The 20,541-nt window shown below is 42.4% G+C and overlaps 1 protein-coding gene across 7 annotated transcripts in view; it reads left to right on the top strand.

Annotated features, from left to right (window-relative positions):
* The window catches only part of TMEM164 (transmembrane protein 164), a 177,148-nt gene that overhangs the window by 19,622 nt on the left and 136,985 nt on the right, over positions 1–20,541 (top strand). The window lies entirely within an intron of this gene.

Below are 20,541 nucleotides of genomic sequence, written 5' to 3' on the forward strand. Positions count from 1 at the left end.
CTAATTTTCCCTTTACTGTAACAGCCATGGACTCTAGCCCCTCCTGTGTTTAATTATGGCACTTTTCTACTCTTTCTGGAGTGGGGGGGGGGGTGCTTCCTGCAAACATAGTGTGTTAATGGCTTTTCTGCCTTGGCCATTCTTTTTTAGGTAAACCTGTTGTGAAATTGACCTTAGAGGTGGGTGGTGCGTGGTTTTATGTGTGCATCTCAGAATTCGTGCAGTGGGGTGGGCTCCTACTGGTGCCACGCAGCATCAGGCTGGTTCTTTTAACCCTGTTCTCCATCAGTTTCCTGATCAGAAATTCAGTGCCACATCTGGGGCCTTCTCTGAAGAGACCAGGATACTTCCATGTGCAGATACTGGGTTGCTCTTGCCAGAATCCTCTCCCAGCCCTGCTGTCTGGTGTGCCGGTTTATAGGAATAATCACAACCGAATAGTCACAACTACTATTTTGTATTTCATTTCATTTCATTTTTAAATTTTTGAGGGGGACTGAGAGAGAGGGTGCACAGGTGGGGGAGGGGCAGAGAGAGGGAGAGAGAATCCCAATCAGGCTCCGTGCCATCAAGACCTGAAGAACCTGAAGCGAGGCTCAGTCTCACAAACTGTGAGATCATGACCTGAGCCAAAATCCACAGTTGGATGCTTAACGGACTGAGCCACCCAGGTGCCCCACGACTAATACTTAATGTTTACTGTGTGCCACGCACTCTGTGGGATTGATGTTCTTTTTTAAAAAAATTTTTTTAATGTTTATTCATTTTTGAGAGAGAGAGAGAGAGAGAGACAGAGCACGAGTGGGAGAGGGGCAGCGAGAGAGGGAGACAGAATCCGAAGCAGGCTCTAGGCTCTGAGCTGTCAGCCCAGAGCCTGATGCGGGGCTCAAACTCACGGACCAGATTGAGAGATCATGATCTGAGCTGAATTTGGACTCTTAACTGACTGAGCCACTGGGGCGCCCCTGTGGGATTGATGTTCTTATTGGCACTCCTATTTTATGGGTGAGGATGATCAGATTCAGAGAAGTTAGGTAATGCCCGAGTTCACACAGCTAGAAAGTGTGCAAGCTGGTATGGACATCTAGGCCTGGTTGACTCCAAAGCTGGTGTTGTTAACTACTAGGCCAATGGAGCCTATCATTTACAGAGGTTACCTGGTACATTTTCTTCTGTATTGAGGAACGATCTGCCAATTTTCTGCAAACCCATTGAAGAGCTAGTGAGAAAGGCCTACATGCAGTTTTGTTCCACTGTGAGGCAAACTGTGTCAGGACACCTGCCAGTCACCAGCACTGCTGTGTCAGATGAGTCACTTCCCTTCTGTGGAATTCACTTCCTGTGTCTGTCAAAGAGAGGATTCGACCAGATACCTAAGGTTCCTTCCAGCTCTGATATTTCATGACACTTTGGTTCATGTCTCGCTTCCTGGAAGAATGGAAAAATCAGAGTACTGGATGAGGGACAAAATACATCAGAAATGTGAAAGTGGGGAGAATCTAATGGTGCTCCCAGGAGCTTCCTGGATGGATCAATTAGATCAATTAACCTCAAATAGGTTTACCATGCTTAGGCAGTTACACATTTGTTCTGTTTTCCCTTGGGAATTTATGAAGCACTAGTTTCTTGTCATTTACCCACATCAGAAAGTACTAGCTTTCTTATAGTGGCTATTATAGAATTTCCGGCCTTGTAGTCTCTCAAAGTATTTCTAAAGATCAAATAAAGGAAATAGGGCACTTAAGAATGGGGGTGCTCATATTTCATTGCTCTATGCTAGAATTAGGATTTGTGTTCTGTTTTGCAAGATGGCTTTGGGGGATAGTGGTTTCTAGAAGAGAAGCAGTCTAAATAGATTGTATGTGCAACTTTGATCTTCCTCCAGACTTTAAAAGCAGGTGGACACATAGCTAGGTCTCGTGTAATTTACCTTTTATTTGTCTGCTTTGTCATAAAAAATCACCCTGTATTCACGCACACTTAAGGTTAATAATCTGTAAGGCCTAGATGATGCCTAGTTAGAATGGTAGCTTTGATCTTAAAAGGAGGAACAAACTCATTTACCTGGGGACAGAAATGGGGAAGCCCTGACGGGTGGACTATGATGGTGGCAGTGTGTGGCACTTACTCCGTGCTGTGCAAATGTTAGCCTTGCGCTCGCTAGTCCCAGGTGAAAGCGTCTGGAATGCTCATCACTTGTGGGCAGTCAAGTCAGTTAGCTCGGCAGGGTTGCCATATGGAGGAGCTAACAACCCAGTGGTATCAAAACCTAAGCTGCATACGTATCCTGTTCCTCAGCAACCGGTCCCATACTCCAAGCTAATTTTACCTTATTCTCACCTGAGTCTAAGCAATATGGAGAATCTGTTCTGGCCGTAAGATCCTGGTTTTCAGCAAAAGGGTTGGTGAAAACAGGTTACCACAATGGCAGTATTTCTGTGGGCTTTTAAAAATACTGCTCAGTCATGCCATGAAATGGCACCAGCATTTCGTTTGGCTACATCACAGACATGAACTTGGATACCCTGCTGGCTTGTTGATCTTCAGGCTTCTCATGATGATTGTTTGAATCCCTGTTCTAATTTTGGCCTGTGTTTTCACAACTGTTTTTTTAATTATTAAATTTTATTGTAGGGAGAGAGGGTGCAAGCAGGAGAAGGTGAAGAGGGAGGGAGGGAGGGAGAGAGACAGAGAGAGAGAGAGAGAGACAGAGAGAGAGAGACTCTTAAGCAGGCTCCATGCTGAGTGCGAAGCCCGATGAGGGGCTCCATCCTAGGACCCTGGGATCATGGCCTGAGCCAAAACCAAGAGTTGGATGCTCAGCCGACTGAGCCACCCAGGTGCCCCGGCCTCTGTTTTCAGAAGGAGAATTAGAATCCATAGCTTTGTACCACTCCCCTCATTCATTTGAGGAGCCAGTTTGTTTTCTATCTTTGTTTTCTTCTAGCTTGGCATAGGGCTTAGGAGTCAGACTGATCTTGGTTTGAAGATAATTTCATTTTGGCAGGGAGGGGCAGATGGGGGGGGGAGAGAGAGAGAGAGAGAGAGAGAGAGAGAGAGAATCCCAGGCAGCCCCCACACTCAGCACGAAGCCCCACTGCGGAGCCCTGATGCTAGGCTAGATCCCAGCACCCTGGGATCATGACCCAAGCTGAACTGCGCCATCCAGGTGCCCTGAAGCTAATTTCTATCACTCATGAACTCCGAACATTTCAGCAAATCACGTAATCCCTGTCACTGTGTTTCTCATTTGTAAAATGGGGCTGCGAGTTCCATAGACCTCATAAGGTTAGGGAAAAAATTTAATGAGTTCTCATTTGTGAAGCCCTGAGAAACATGTATGGTACATAGTAGGTGGTCAAAAATACTTGTTCCTGTCTTCCTCCTTCTCCCCAAGAAATGGACCTGGTTGCAGAAGCTTTTCTTTCTTTCTTTCTTTCTTTCTTTCTTTCTTTCTTTCTTTCTTTCAATAAATTTTATTTTTATTTATTTTTTAAATGTTTATTTATTTTGAGAGAGCGAGAGAACGTGTGTATGTGAGCAGGGGAGGGGCAGACAGAGAGGGGGACAGAGGATCCAAAGCAGGCTCTGCGCTGACAGCAGCGAGCCCGATGCGGGGATCGAACCCACAAACCATGAGATTATGACCTGAACCAAAGTTGAGTGCTCAAGCGAGTGAGCCACCCAGGCACCCCACAAAAGCTTTTCTTCTAATACTTCACAAAGCCTTTCTGGCGTTAGTCTGAACTAAGAGGCTGGGGTTTGCCTTTTTCTTTTGATGACGAAAAGTAGCCATCAGAAACTCGGGATTGCATCCTCACAGGAAGTCTGAAGTTGTTGACTTTCGCTGCCAGTTACAGAGTTAGTAAGACTGGGGCAGAAGCCTCCAGAGAAAGGGTGTGCGCTTGTGCTGATTGCCCTCTAGACTTCAGGGTGTGTGGGTAATGAGCTGGGTATTAGGTATAGGAGTTGGGTGCCCAGCCTTAGGGAAAACACGGGTGACTTTCATTGGCTCCTGTTTCAGGTGGCTCCCTGACGGTTTACCCTTGAGATGGCTTGGAATCCAATAGAACCTTAGAGCTCTTGGTAATAGGCCTATTAACCACTTCTTCACATGAATTCAGCTTGGGTTTATTTAGCACTGACTTGGTACCAGGCTGGCCTAAGTGCCTCACAAGTTAAGTATTAACTCTTGTAATCCTCACGAGGATTCTAAAAAGGTAGCTTACAGAGCAACGAAATAGCTTGCCCGAAGTCACACAGCTAGTAGTGGGAGCTAGGTTTAGACACCAGACCCAGGGGCTTCACTGACTACCCTGTATGGTCTCTAGTCTCTTTTCTTCTTCCCTTCCCTTCCCTTCCCTTCCCTTCCCTTCCCTTCCCTTCCCTTCCCTTCCCTTCCCTTTTTAGCTTTTGTATTGTAATCGTTGGTTGCTGGTGTCTAGAAATGCAATTGATTTTCTTCATTATTTTTGTATATAGCAACCTTGCTAAATGCTTTTCAAGTAATGATAGTTAATTTTTTTTGAGGATTCTTTTGGGTTCTCTAGGTTGTTAATCATAATCTGCAGATAAAGGGACATTTATCTCTTTCTTTGCAGCCATTGTCTTTTTAAAAATATCTTTTTCTTGCCTTACTATTCTGGTTAAGACCTTTAGTATAATGTTTAATAGAAGTGGCAATAGTGGGTACCCTTATCTTGACTTCTGTCGTAAAGGATATGCTTGCTGCGTTTCCCCATCAAGTATGTTTGCTGTCGATTTTTTTCTTGTTGATCTCCTTATCAGACTATAGAAATTCCCTTCGATTCTGAGTTTCCTAAGTTGTTACATTTTTTTTAGTCATGATTGGATAGTATGCTTTATCAGAGGCTTTTCTTTATCTATTGAGATGACTTTTGCCAGTGTGGTGAATTACATTGATTGATTTTTCTACTATTAAACCAACTTTGTATTCCTGGTTTCAAATCACAGTGGTCATGGTATATTAAGTTTCTAGTTCCTGGGTATGGGTTGCTAGTATTTGATTTGATGTTTTTATAGCTATGTTTGTGAATCAGCTGGCTCTCATTTTCCTTTTTCATACTGTCCCATCAGGTTTGGGTATTAAGTTTATGCTAGCCTCATAAAAAGGGTTGGGTAGTGCTTTCTCTTTTTCTAAACTCTGGAATAGTTCATGTGAGATTGTAGTTTCTTGAACGCTTGCTAGAGCTTGCCAGTGAAACTATCTGGGCTTTGGTGTCTTCTTTGTGGGAAGATTTTTTTCTATATTTGTTTATTTTTTGAGATAGAGGTAGAGAGAGAGAGAGAGAGAGAGAGAGAGAGAGACAGAGCATGAGCAGGGGAGAGACAGAGAGAGAGGGAGACACAGAATCCCAAGCAGGCTCCAGGCTCTGAGCTGTCAGCACGGAGCCCGATGTGGGGCTTGAATCTATGAACCATGAGATCATGATGACCTGAGCCGAAGTCAGATGCCTAACTGACTGAGGCACCCAGGCGCCCCTGTGGGAAGATTTTGGACTGCTGATTCAGTTCCTCTCATGATAACAGGAATATTCAAGTATTCTATTTCTTTAGTGTTGGTAGTTTGTTTTTCTATGAATATAGTAACAATTGTGTCTGTATTTTCAAATTGATTGTTTTAAAATTGTTTATTAGCCTCTTAACTGTAGAAAGTGCAGATATTAAAAAAGATACCCCCTTTCCATTTATAATATTACTAACTTTTAAAAAACTTTTATTTAATTTTTAATTCCAGTATAATTAACATACAGTGTTCTATTAGTTCTAGGTGTACAGTGATTCAACAATTCCATACATTACTCAGTGCTCATCACATACGTGTATTCTTTTTAAAATTTTTTTTAATGTTTATTTATTTTTGAGAGAGAGAGAGACAGAGCATGAGCAGGGGAGGGGCAGAGAGAGAGGGAGACACAGAATCTGAAGCTGTCAGCTTCAGGCTCTGAGCTGTCAGCACGGAGTCTGATGTGGGGCTTGAATCCACGAACCATGAGATCATGACCTGAGCCGAAGTTGGACGCTTAACCGACTGAGCCACCTAGGTGCCCCATCACATACATGTACTCTTAATCCCCATCGCGTCTTTTACCGTCCCCACCCCCGCCTCTCCTCTGGTAAGCATCAGTTTTTTTCTCTATAGTTCAGAGTCTTATTTTTCATCTCTTTTTTTCTTTGTTCATTGGTTTTGTTTCTTAAATTCCACATATGAATGAAATCATATGGTATTTGTCTTTCATTGACTGGCTTTTTATTTTTCAAAAAATCAATCTCACCAGAGGCTTGTAAGTTTAACTTATCTTTTATAGGAAGCACTTTGGTTTTGTTAATCCTCTTATATGTTAGTTTTCTATTGTTAATTTTTGCTCATTTTGAAAATCATTTGATCCTTCATGTTGTCTTTGAGTTTTATCTCGTGTTCTTTTTCTAACTTAAGTTAGATGTAGTATTTTGTTAGGTCGTTCGGTTTCTAAGTGTTTTATAATAATTTACATTGTGCTTTCTTAAGCCATGGTGTCCAGAAGGATTGAAACAATTTTTTCTAAACATTTGTTTAGTTAGCCTTTTGTTGTTGATTCCTAACTTAACAATATTGTGATCAGAGAATGTGGTCTGTGTTGTCTGTTTCTTTGAAATTTGTTGAGACTTGCCGCGTACCCTGGTGCGAGGCCAATGCCCACTAGATCAACCTTGTTAATTTTGCTGCTATTCTACAGCTTTACCCAGTTTTTTTTTTTTTTTTTTGGTCTGCTTCTTCTTGTCAGTGGTTGGGAGAGTTGTTAAAATTTACCACTACCAAGGTGGATTTATCTCTTTCTTCCTTTAGTACTATCAACATTACTTTGTATTTTTTGAAGCTGGGTTATTAGGTATAGTAGGTCAGTTTTTACATTTCTTTGTTACATTCATTGATCAAATGTTCAATATAGCGGTTCCCATTGCAACTTAGCCTGTAGATAGATTAATAACGATGACTTGATGAAAGCAAAACCATCCCTCTAGGTGGGCTGGCAAATTGGATTTTGAGCTCCAGGGAAGAAACACATTTAAAATCAGAATTGCACCTTCCTGGTTATAGAATTAAATTCTTAAAGCAATTTGACTTTGCCAAACAAAATGAACACTCTCATATCCTCCAGTGTCACAGGCTTTTGTCATCATTAAAGCAGTTTTGAAAGCCTTATTCCTTTTGGGGTGGGCGAGAGGTTGGTCAGGAGAGCTTTGTTTCTCTTGGGCCTTATGACAACCAACCATTACTATTGGCTGGTCAGATGGATTTCAGACCCCTCGGCATCTTTCTTTCATTGCCTAGCGTTTTCTCTGGGACCTGGCCCAAATCCTGTTCACCTCTCTGCCTTTTAGGCCCAATGCTTGTAATTATGTGGGTAGGCCTCATTCCCCCTTCCACCTGACAGAGGTGAGGTGTGCAGAAATTGAGATAATAGTTGCATAGGGATTCTAAATAATTCATCAGCTCCTATGCTCGCTCTGCAGAAAGAAAAAAAGAAAAAGAAAGTCTGTGGGAGACAAGTGCTCACAAGGGCCAAGCAACAGGAATGATGACAATGAGTATGCCTTTTATTAGATTTTTGAAGAGAATCAGACTCCATGAAGCTAAAAGTCCTACAGAGAGACAAATTACATTTGGTCACATTTGGGTGGGAATGGAACTTTTCAGCTCAAGCTCTTGAGCCCACATGGTTCTGTGAAATCTCATTTTCAGGCTCTGTTAAGGCAGCCCCTGATTCTGATTGTATTTCCTAACTGGGCACTCTGAACTGGTTCCCTTTGCCGGTGCCTCCTTCCCTCCCAGAGAATTTCAAAGAAGGGGGAGCAGGTAAGCCCATTAGGACCTCCCTTTTTCCAGCTGCCCTTTCATTTAAATGCAGCAACACTCCTCTTTCTCCCTCTTCATTTTAATTTTATTTTATTAAAAAAAATTTTTTTAATGTTTTATTTTTGAGAGAGAGAAGACAGAGTGTGAGTGGGGGAGGGACAGAGAGAGAGAGAGAGAGAGAGAGAGAGAGAGAAAGAGAGAGAGAGAGAATCCAAAGAAGGCTCCAGGCTCTAGGCTGTCAGCATGGAGCCCGACGCGGGGCTGGAACTCATGAACCGCGAGATCATGACCTGAGTAGAAGTCGGATGCTTAACCAACTAAGCCTCCCAGGTGCCCCTCCCTCTTCATTTTTAAAAATAAACTTGAAGTTTTTTTTGATTACAGAAGCCGTCTATGATCATAAATTTAAAAACTTTAAAAAAAAAATACAGGAATGTGTAAAACAAAAGTGAAAGTTTCTGGGAATCCATCCCTCCACGCTCATTCTGTTTCTATCTGAAGACTTTGGCTGATGTCAAAGAATCTCTCCTCCCTACTTTCTGATTCTTGACACTTGCTTTTCTCACCAAAGCGCAGTGCAAAAGAAATTCCAGCGTAATGGTGGTGGGGATGGTAGGGGTGAGGCAGACCGCTAGATTGCACAGAATATGGCTGCATGCAAATACAAGTCAAGGCTGGAAGGAACTGGATTTAGAAGCACCGATTATTCACCTTTATTTAAAAATGGATAAATTGCATGGCAGGGGATATGATCCAGCTGTGTTTCTGTGTGTTGGGAGGATGGGTAGATAAGAGGTACAGTCTAAGTGAGATCCTTTTTGTGAAACTGCTTTGGAAACTCTAACATGCTCTACAAATACAAGATTAACATTAACATTAGTACTGGCTCTGGGGTGTGGTCTCCTGTGTTTGTCTCAATAGTCAGTACACATCTGTCCATGGGCCTTGGCATGAAGAACTGACAAAATGGTATCCTGTGCCTCAGTTGTTAACTTCTATTTGCAATTCCAAAAGCTTATTTAATTGTCCCCATTATTATCGCATCCATGGGGGTAGAAAAGCAGAACTCAACCTCAGAGAGGAAAGACCCAGAACAAGTGTAGCTTACCGCTGGTGTGCACAGTTAAATTACACCCCCCTCCCCCGCCCGACGTAGGGTATTGAAGAAACACAGAAGCATCGCTTAGTAGTTCCTCAAATACAATAAGGTGGGTGACAACACTCTGTAAACTGTAAAGCTGGGTAATAATGCAAAGGATCGTTGTCATCATGACTAGTGAGATTGGCTGTCGCCCAGCGACTTAACTGTAATATGCTTCCAGGCAGTTCCAGAGGGCTTCCATAAGCTCCTTTCCTGTGCAGGTGCAAGAAAATGCCACAGAAACACAGTCTCCTGATAACTGTAAAACCGGGCAGCTCAATTTAATAAGACATTTGTCAAGAAGATAGAAGATAATGACCAATTTTCGGTAGATAGATAGTTGCCTGCTGAAACAAAGCCTGTATTGAACTATTACGGAGTGGGAAGAAGCATTGCTATGACAACAAATTACTTATATTTGATTTAGAAGAAGGAGAGCAGTGCAGCTTAGTGGTTCAGAAAGCTCGTGAGAACAATTGTTGGCAGTGGGTATATGTTAAAATACAAAACGTTAAGTATGATCTGTTCAATAATTGAACACCTTGGTGCATTTCACATCTTCTCCCTCTTGGACCGATACCCTACAACATAAATAATTTTTTTTAAAAAAACAGCTAGCAGATTTACACATGAATTGATCAGTATTATAAGGTGCCCCAAGTGCAAATCACAGCTTTAATTTGCTGAAGTCCTCAAAATGTCATGTATTTAAAATTAAACACACACACACACCCCAAAGCCCACCACATCCAGAGACCTATTTCCTTTGATTTTTATTCCATCCAGGCATGAATTATGTTAGTTGGGAGTTTTTCATTCTGTAGATGATTAATCATCTTTGTGATTGGTAGAGTGTTTATTTGAAAGGAAACTACTCTTAAGACCATGCTTTCCCTGTGTCCCTGCCAGAGAGAATGAGTAAAGGATAGTTTGTAGGAACGGGTTATTTGCAGTGCATCTGAGGAAGTAGGGCTGGGGCAGGTGGTAAAGGCACAGAGAACCTGCAGAAAGACTGTGAATATAGATGCTTCCTCTTAGCTCCTCTTCCTTGGAGGCAGGTTTTAGGGTCTTGACCATGTTCTAAGGGTGGGTAAATGTAGGAGCTCAAGGGCTCTTGAGGAGGGAGCTTCAGGCACTTGCTCTTGTGCCTTTCTTTGTCCCTTCCCCTTTACCCAACAGTATGTCCTCTCCCTGTGTCCTTTTAGGACAGGAAAGAAAAGTAGGAGATGGAAAAAAGCTTGGAAAATGGAGGACTGACTTCAGGAAGGCAACTATACCACCCTAAACTTTCCAATGGTCTCTGCAGGCAAAGTCAGAAATTTGCATATGCCCCCCCCCACTTTCTTTGGAGGGAAAAACCCCATTGGTCATTCATTACTCCAGGTAGGAGGCCACTTCTTAGGGCTTCTTCACAGGAGGAGATTTACAAACAATAACCAGCCTAGTCTTAAGATCACCTTCCCCTTTAAATGAGGAGTGGCTCCGAATCACAGCTGTTGATGAATCACAGACTTTGCCAGGCATGCAGTTTAAATTCCATCCTTTTGAAAGATGTGATGTTCTGTTTTGCTAGTAGGCATCATGTCAGATCATGTTCTACCCTCCTCAGAAACTTCTAGTGCTCCCAGTTACTTACACTATAAAATGTGAAGTTGTTCTCCTGCTCCTTGCGGCCCTTCGCGGTATAGAAATAGACCTTTTAGAAAAAAGATTGCAAACGTAACATACTCGTTATGGACAGTTTGGAAAATAGAAGAATTAGAAAACCTTTTCTGTAAAGGGCCAGACAGTAACTATTATGTCTGTCATAACTACTCAACTCTGCCTTTGTAGCACAAAATCAGCCATGGGCCATGACAATATGGAAATGAATGTTTGTGTTTGTGTTCCAGTAAAACTTTATATACAAATCAGAGTTGGTTTGCAGGCCATAGTTTACTGAACCCTGGTGTAGGGAATAAAGATCACCTATAATCTTGCTACCAAAATGTTAACATTTTTGCTAAGTTTTATCCTTTTCATTCATACTGTTTGACATGGTTGTGACTATGTATTTTGTTTTTTTTGTTTTGTTTTGTTTTCAGAGAGAGCGTGCACACATGAGTGGGGGAGGGGCAGAGGGAGAGGGAGAGAAAAAAAAAATCTTAAGCAGGCTCCATACTCAGCATGGAGGAGCCCAACTTGGGACTCGATCTCATGACCGTGAGATCATGACTTGAGCCTAAATCAAGAGTCGGTTGCTTAACCAATTGAGCCATGCAGGCATCTCAGATTATGTATTGTTATACGACCAATTTTGTGTCCTAATTTTTTTCACTTAACACTCCCAGAATGTTTTCCATGTCATTTAAAGCTTGTCAGAAGCATAATTCCTGTTTAAAAAAAATTTTTAATGTTTATTTTTGAGAGAGTGTGTGTGTGAACAGGGGAGGGGCAGAGAAAGAGGGAGACAAAGAATTCAAATCAGACACCAGGCTCTGAGCTGTCAGTACAGAGCCCAGTGCAAGGCTCAAACCCATGAACTGTGAGATCATGACCTGAGCCAAAGTCGGTCGCTCAACCGACTGAGCCACCCGGGCTCCCCAGAAGCATAATTCTTAATGGCTATATAATACTCCATCCCATATCTAGAGCATAATTTACCTAATCATTTCCCATTAGTTTCTCCATTATTAAATGACATTGCAAAAAACAGCTTTGTGCACAATTCTTTGTATTTCCGATTTTCCATTTTCCTTGAAATGGAATGATGAGGTCAGGGGTATGAATGCTTTTTTTTTTTTTTTTTTTTTTTTTTAATTTTTTTTTCAACGTTTTTATTTATTTTTGGGACAGAGAGAGACAGAGCATGAACGGGGGAGGGGCAGAGAGAGAGGGAGACACAGAATCGGAAACAGGCTCCAGGCTCCGAGCCATCAGCCCAGAGCCTGACGCGGGGCTCGAACTCACGGACCGCGAGATCGTGACCTGGCTGAAGTCGGACGCTTAACCGACTGCGCCACCCAGGCGCCCATGAATGCTTTTAAAGGAGCTTAACACTGGCTTTCTGAAAAGGTAGTACCCATTAACATTCCCACCAGCCATACGGAAGATAGTCTGTTGTACCTCGTCCTTGGCAACAGATACTCTCACTAAAGCAAAATCTTTTTCAAAATGGCATTGAAGTTCATATGTAGTTCTTTGATTATTAGGGTGGTTGGAAAAAAATGTCAAGTGATTGTTGATTCGCTGCTGTATTTCTTTGGCCCTCATTTTCATTAGCTTCCAGTTATGCACCTTGGGCCCTAACCTGCTACCCCTTTTGCTAATGCAATTTTCCCCTTTCATTCTCTGAGCTCCTGTGTCAAAGTTTTACTCATCTTTTAGGGCCCGATCCAGATCTGAATTCATCTCCCTGTCCATGTAGTCCTCTCTCATTCTTCGTACTCATTTGATCTCTTTGTTCCCCATAGTACCTGTTGTAGGGCAATTGTCTCTTCCTCCTTATTGCAGTTTTGTGTATATGGGCTTTCTTCCCCAGAGCAGGGACTGGGCCATGTTATTTGTATTGGTTCCCAGAACCTAGCAGAGAGCTTAGTATACAGGGCCCTGACTAATCTATTAGTACTTTGTTGAAACGTTCCTGAGGCCTGCTGCATGTGACTTTTAGAAAAAAATAAGTAAGTACATGTTGCAATTATTGGCAGTGTTTATAGACCTAGTTGAGATCACTGATAAGAATGCATTTCCGGTTACTTAAGATGGGCTGTATCCCTAAGACCCATGCACTCCTTTTTGTGAAGTGTGAATCTTCAAGTTTTCCAAGTGATGATAAACAACAATTTTAGCACATAGTAGGCTACTCCTCCCTTGCATGTATAGTATAGTACTGTGTTGTGCAGTAGAAATTTCTGTGATAATGGAACTCTTTGATGTCCACATTTCCAATATGGCAGCCACTAGCCATATGTAGTTTCTATGTATTTGATATGTTGTTATTGTAACTGAAGAGCTGATCTTTTATTTTATTTAATTTTAGATACTTTACATTCAAATAGCCACCTGTAGTCTGTCTACCATATTGGACAGTGCAGGATCACATCAAATTTTTAAAGGTACAGTGTCTTTTATAGCTAAGAGCTTGGTATTTATGGTAATCTACAGTGACATTGACGTTATGGCTGCCTGGAAGTTTGGAGAGGCATCCCAGATGCTGGTAGAAATGTGGAGAGAGAGAGAGGAAGCTGTGAGTTGGGTTCACAATGGCACCTGCCTCCAGTGGGAGGGAGATAGTGCCTGATTGGTAGGTTGGAGGCAGAGCATGACAAGCTGGAACACCAAGAGCAGACATTTGGACTTGATACGGTCAGTAATAGGGAGCCATTAAAAATTCATGAGAAAAGGAGTGACGGATGAGCATGGTGTTACAAGGTCACCTCTGCCAGGGGCGTGCAAGCTGCTGGGAGAGGATGTGAGTTATTGGCCCCTCCTTTATTGGATAGGGCTGGGCAGTAGTGATTCACCAACTCCATCAAAACCCGGCCACATCAGAAAACACAAGTGATTTATTTTCACATTAGCTTCCAGTTATTGTGTGCCTTCCTGTGGCTCAGATACACACCAGTACTGAGCGCCGCGGGCTTCTAGTTGGGAGGTGGGAGAGAATGGCTGTCTGAGGGGTGGCAGGCCGGTCGCTGCTGCTTAGCCACAGGCAGAATGGACTCTGCAGTCCTGGTGCCTTGAGCATCGAAAGGTGTGTTTCTTTCAGAAATAATCTGGGAGCCCAGCCATTCTGTCCCCACTTGCCCGCTTCCTTTAAGGGCTGGTTGTAGATTTCTAAATTTTTTTGTTAGAAGATTTTTAATCTTATTGTTGTTCCCCCCCCCACACACACACACAATTTTCACTTACATTGAATAGGTACATTTCTTTGTTCTATCTACTCCTTCGTGCCTCCACCCTGTCCCTTAGTACTTCGCTTATATTTCCATAACCCTGTGGTGATTTTAGGACCTGGGCTTAATAATTAACTGTCACTGTTCTAAAGATCTGCCTCTGGACTCATTTTTAAGAAAAACATGTTACCAAAGGGAACTCTCCCTCCCCTCACACTCTCCAGCATACCCAGTGGATGCAGCTACTCCTGTTTTCCACCCTACCTGGATGCCCATCTTCTAGGCCCAGGTTGGCTCAAAGAGAAAGCCTAGCTCAGAAATAACGTCCTTTTTTAAAATATGTATTTATTTTTGAGAGAGAGTGTGTGTGTGCGAGGCAGGGGAGGGGCAGGGAGAGAGAGAGACAGACGATCTGAAGCAGGCTCTGGGCTGACAGCAGAGAGCCCAGTGTGGAGCTTGAATTCATGAACTGCAGGATCATGACCTGAGGCGAAGTCAGGTGCTCAACCGACTGAGCCACCAGGTGCCCCAGAAGTAACCTCCCTTTTGGAAAAACATGTTCTATTCCAGTCATACCTAGAAGTCTTCAGAAACCAGTGACCGGCGGGCGGCCAGGCGTTGAGAGACAGCTGATTGTTAAATCTCCCTGTGTCAGCGGGGTTGCAGTTGAGAACAGAGGGCCCCCTCCACTTTCCTCAAATTGCCAGGCACCAGTTGCTGAGAGAACAGGTGTCCCCTGTGTGGGCCTCCCCTCGCCTCCTGCCCTTGACACAGCTAGTAGTGAGGGGTACTTCTCTCTTTTGGTGTAGTGAAGCAGCTTCCTCACTGCTGCGTTGCCCAATTAAAGGAAAGAGAAAACTTCTTGACTCATGTTGCCACTGGGGGAAAGGGAAACATTTCATCTTTAAAATTTTTTTTTAATTTATTGTTTTTGAGAGAGAGAGAGAAAAAGCATGTGAGCTGCGAAAGAGCAGAGAGAGAGGGTGGGAATAGAGGAGGATCCGAAGCGTATTTGATGCTATCAGCACAGAGCCCAATGTGGGGCTCAAACTCACAATCTGTAAGATCATGACTGGGCTGAAGCCTGACGCTTCACAGACTGAGCCACTCAGTTGCCCTGAAAAGGGAAAATTTCAATGAAAAAAGCTACCTTGAGTGGCACACTTAAGAGTTTTGCAAAAATAAACAATCTTTCTGGTTTCTTTCCTGATTACAGGGGTGGCATATTTTAAGCATTAAGAACATGGATTCTTTTTTTTAATATCATAACTTATATTAAAAATTTTTTAAATGTTTATTTATTTTTGAGAGAGAGAGACAGAGTACAAATGGGGGACGGGCAGAAAGAGACAGAGGCACAGAATCTGAAGCAGGCTCCAGGCTGTGAGCTGTCATCGTACAGCCCAACATGGGGCTCGAACCCATGAACCACGAGATCATGACCTGAGCCCAAGTTGGACGCTTAGCCAACTGAGCTACCCAGGCGCCCCCAAAACGTCTGACTCTTGATTTCGGCTCACTCAGGTCATGATCTCATGGTTCGGTTCATGAGATTGAACCCCGAGTTGGGCTCTGCCCTGAGCCTGCGTATGGCCTCTCACACTCTGCTCTCTCTCTCTCTCTCTCTCTCTCTTTCTCTTTCTCTCTCTCCCTCAAAATAAATAAACATTAAAAAAGAGTGTGGATTCTTGCAGTATGTATTCCCTGAGCATGTACTATTGGCCAGTAATTCTGCTAGATTCTAGAATCAGACTCTAGTGGATTAAACTTTTGGCTTTGCCAGTTGTTAGCTATTGGAGCTTGGGTGAGTTTGTTAACCTGTTTGAACTTCAGTTTGTCTGTAAAACGGAAGTAGTAATGCATACCTTGCATGGTTGTTGTAAGAATTAGAGAGCGTCTGTGAGTATAGTGCCTGGAACCTTGTTAAGACTCAGTAAAAGGTAGTTATTATGAAAGCAGTCCATTTATGTGTGTAATATCTTCAAAATTAAGCCCAATGACCCAGTGTCCTTTTCCCTCATTCCTCAGGATGCTTGCTTTTGTCTTCCTGAAGCTACAAATCCTCTGACTAGGAAACATTGGGTGTGAAGGATTTAATAAGATTTTCTTGACAGGAAGAGGGTTCCTAGGTACTGGATGACTGAGGAAAACTCTAGAGCTGCCTTTGCTAAGGAAACTTAAGGTAATTGTCACCTGTCTGAGAGGTTTCTGCCCTGTGTGAAGGCCTGGGTGGGGTGTGGTTGATGACAGCACCTCCTGGCCTTTTCAAGAGTAAGGTCCTGGGGAAAAATGGCCTCTACTTTCTGTAGTTCAGGGGATGGTTGGTGGGTGGGAGGTATTCTTTTTGAGTCAGGGAATCCTCGTATTCCATACTCAGAGGCCTGGTTGCCCCACCTGGGGATGCTCTGTTGGCCTGGCTTTAAGGAAAGCTTTCCAGCTGATCTCTTAATCTTCAGCAATAACACTGGAAACCAGTTATGCTTTCACCTTCCTTAGAAACCTACCTAGCCGTCACTTGGCCAAATCATCTTCTTGGGATTCTGTGGGTCTAGATTTTGATTTTCTGTACTACCCTGGCCAGAATTTCTACTTCAGTAGCAAGAAGAAATAAATATACTGTTGAAAAATTGCTTGTGGTACAAAATCTGTATGTTCAATCCTACTTTAAGTGCAGAGGGGCAACTTATAAAAGTAAGGAATTTCACGGGGAGCCTCGTAGGGAAAAAAATCCTTTGGTAATGTGAATCATAGCATTTGGATTTCTTGGTTGTTAAATCTTGATTTTAATGTTTGTTTCAAGCAAGTCTGTGTAATTTTTAGGCTACAACCTCCTTTTAGCGAAACAAGTGAGTGGGTTATGTTCCTTTTATAAATTACTCAGAGAAATGGAACTAGTGTCTTGGTTTCCCTTGATCTAAGTCCCTGGAGACTAAGACCTTAGCGTGATAGCGGCATCTCTGTTAGTTCAATTAGAAGGGGGGTTCCCAGCAGCTTTTTGCTGTCTTTATTTTAATGAGTTGTATATAGTCACTTTTCATGAGAACGGAATACAGAGTAATAGGATCTTTCTTTCTTTCTTTCTTTCTTTCTTTCTTTCTTTCTTTCTTTCTTTCTTTCTTTTCCTTCTTTCCTTCCTTCCTTTCTTCCTTTTTTCCTTCCTTTTCTCTTTTTCTTTGCCTTCATTCTTTCTTTCCTTTTTTCCTTTTCTTTTTTTCTTTCTTTCTTTCTTTCTTTCTTTCTTTCTTTCTTTCTTTCTTTCTTTTTTCTTTCTTTCTTCTTTTGACAGAAAGGAAGGCAGAGAGAGAGGGGGAGAGAATCCTAAGCAGGCTTCACACTGTCAGCACAGAGCCCCCAACACCATGAAATCATGAACTGAGCCAAGATCAAGAGTTTGATGCTTAACCTACTGAGCCACCCAGGCATCCCCAGAGTAATATAATTAAAAAAAAAAACTGTTTAGCTGAACTTCCTTCCCCCTATGTTCATCCAACCTCCTAGGTTACTTGTTACTTGGACTCAGGTGCTAAGTCCATGTTGCTTCTGAGACTAGAGGATGCGCTTGAAGACTGACATTTGGGCTCTAACTGTTAGCTTGATTCAGGGTGATGCCCTGATGATCTAACAGCAGGACCCTTTTCTTTTCCTGGATCCGTAGTGTGAATTTTCACTCTGCCCCTTTGGATAAAACACCTCTGTGAACAAAAGATTAAATGGGGAATGTTTCCATGAAGCAAATCCATTTAATAGTATTACCCTATAAATAAGTAACAAACCTGAACAACTCACATTTCCTCACCCCTGCTAGCCACACAGCCAGAACGGGAAAGTAGATAATTTTTTTGTTTGTTTCTTTGGTTTGATTTTGCGTGAAGTGAATTCTCAGATCAGACACATCCCTGTTTGTACAGAAGTCTCAAAAATATTTGTTGCAAAATGATCTAAGAAGCCAGTTTGGTTGTCCACAGTTACTGGATTCTATTTTGGGGCGGGGCGGGGGGGGGGGACGGGAAGCAAAGATCTCCAGTAGTTAAGAGGTAGGTAAGGACTATAGGTTTCTTCCCCACAACCAGTATATTACAGTGAAAGCAATTCAGATCTAATTATGTCACACAAACATTATTACCAGTCGGGCACAAAACCACTATTTTGGGTGAAAGATTCACTGGAGGTAGATGTGCCAGTATTGTAGTAAATAGGGTTCCACTTACCTTCTCATTAAAGGGCATGTTCAAATCCTCCATTAAGTGTTTGAACATGAGATTTGTTTCATCTCCTGAGCCTAAGGTGTCATTCCAAAGGGGTGAAGGACATTGGGTCAGCCAGAGTCTTCTATCCAATTCATGCATCCCCCAGTGAAATATAATTTCTAATATCCATTGTTCTAGTTAACAAGACATCTTGTTAACTAGATTTCAAGGATTTCATAGCTGAAGCATTTGAGCGTGGCTTTTTATTCCCCTTAAAAAAATTCAGGTATATTTTACACTCCTTTTAGGATCCAGTTCTGTGAGTTTTGGCAAATCCATACACCATAATCAAGATAGAGAATTGCTTCCATCAACCACCCCCTCTCTCCAGATTCCTCCCTCCAAATGAATTGCTTGTGGGCCTTTCAAAATAAGCAGCTTTATTGGGATATAATTCCTGTACCATAAAATTCACCCATTAAAAATTTTTTGAGTTGGCGAGGGGCAGGGGGAGAGGGAGACAGATAATCTCAAGCAGGCTCCATGCCCAGGGCAGAGCCCCATGAGGGGCTCGATCTCACTACTGTGAGACCTCATGACATGAGCCGAAATCAAGAGTTGGACGTTTTAACCAACTGAGCCACTCTGGTGCCCCTCACCATTTAAAGTATACAATTCAGGGGTGCCTGGCTAGCTCAGTCAGAGGAACGCATGACTCTTGAGATCTTAGGGTCGTGAGTTTGAGCCCCACATTAGATAGAGAGATGACTCAAAATGAAAAGAAAAAACACTTAAAGTATACAATTATTTTTGGAGAATTATTAATTTTTAAAAGTTGTGGTAAAATGTGTATATAATATAGAATGTGCCATTTTAACCATTCATAAGTGCACCATTCAGTGGCACTAATTATATTTGGTGTTCTGCAACCATCACAGCTATCTATTTCCAAAACATTTTCATCACCCCAAACCGAAACTGTACCCATTAAGCAATAACTCCCCATTCTCCCCCCCCCTCCCCAAACCCCTGCTAACCACTGTTGTATATTTTTGTCTCTAAGATTGTGCTTTTCTAGGTACAGTTGTCCTTTCGTGTCTGGTTTATTTCACTTCGCATAATGTTTTCAGGGCTTACTCATGTCATAGCATGTATCAGTACTTCTTTCCTTTAAAAATTTTTTTTTAACGTTTTTATTTGTTATCAAGAGACAGAGAGAGACAGAGCATGAGCAGGGGAGGGGCAGAGAGAGGGAGAGACACAGAATCCGAAGCAGGCTCTGTGCTCCCAGCACAGAGCCCAACGCGGGGCTCGAACTCACAGCCTGCGAGATCATGGCCTGAGCTGAAGTCGGACGCTTAACTGACTGAGCCACCCAGGTGCCCTAGTACTTCTTTCCTTTTTAAGGCTGACTCATGTCATAGCATGTATCAGTACTTCTTTTTAAGGCTGAATGATAGTCTACTTGATGAATGTACCACATTTGGTTTATCCATTCATCCATCCATGGACACTAGGCTTGTTTTCCCCTGGCTACTGTGAACAGTGCTGCCGTGAACGTTGGCTGACAAGTGCCTGTTTGAGTCCCTGTTTCCAATTTTGGGGGGTTTATACCTAGGACAGGAATCGTTAGGTCCTACTGCAATTCTGTGTTTAACTTTTTGAGGAACCACAGAATTGTTTAACAACACCTGAGCCATTTTATATTCCTGCCAGTGATGTACAGGGTTCTTATTTCTTCACATCCACTCTGGCACTTATTACCTGTCTTTAAAATCTGAGCCATCCTAGTAGGTGTGAAGTGGCATCTCATTGTGGTTTTGTTTGCATTTCTCCAATGACTAACGATGTTGAGCATCTTTTTACATGCTCATTGGCCATTTGTATATTTTCTTTGGAGAACTGTCAGGGTAAGTCCTTTGCCCATGTTTTAAAAACTCAATTGTCTGTCTTTTTATTGTTGGGTTTGTGATTGTGGGCTTTGATTAGCGATTTCAGTTGCTACCTAATCACCCCTGGAGTGTGTATTCTCAATTAGGGTTTTTTCATATGTTAACTGCAGTGTTCTGGTAAATGTTTAAAGGACTGATTTATAGCATTTGCCGATTTCCATGGTCCATTTCAAGCTACCAATCTGTCCTTATTAAAGTAACAAAGGAGCGGGAAGGGATGTGCACAATCAACTCTTGTTAGCAACTACTATGGGGCTTCTAGCACACTAGTGAATGTTAACTAACCACCCTGCAGTGTAGAATAAAACTAATACACTCACACACACAGACACACATGTCACAGCATCTTTGTTCAAAGTATTTTAAATGAATTTGCAGACGTTACAACTAAAAGTCAATGAAAATAATTTTCAATTACAATACTTGAGCTGCCTCGCTGAAAGTAAGAATCACTACCATTTGTTGAGCACATCATATGCTAGACATGTTCCAAGTGTTTATAGCTGTGTCACTACCTTCTGTCCCATTC

This window comes from Lynx canadensis, chromosome X (genome assembly GCF_007474595.2).
Source record: "Lynx canadensis isolate LIC74 chromosome X, mLynCan4.pri.v2, whole genome shotgun sequence".
NCBI classification, from domain to species: domain Eukaryota; kingdom Metazoa; phylum Chordata; class Mammalia; order Carnivora; family Felidae; genus Lynx; species Lynx canadensis.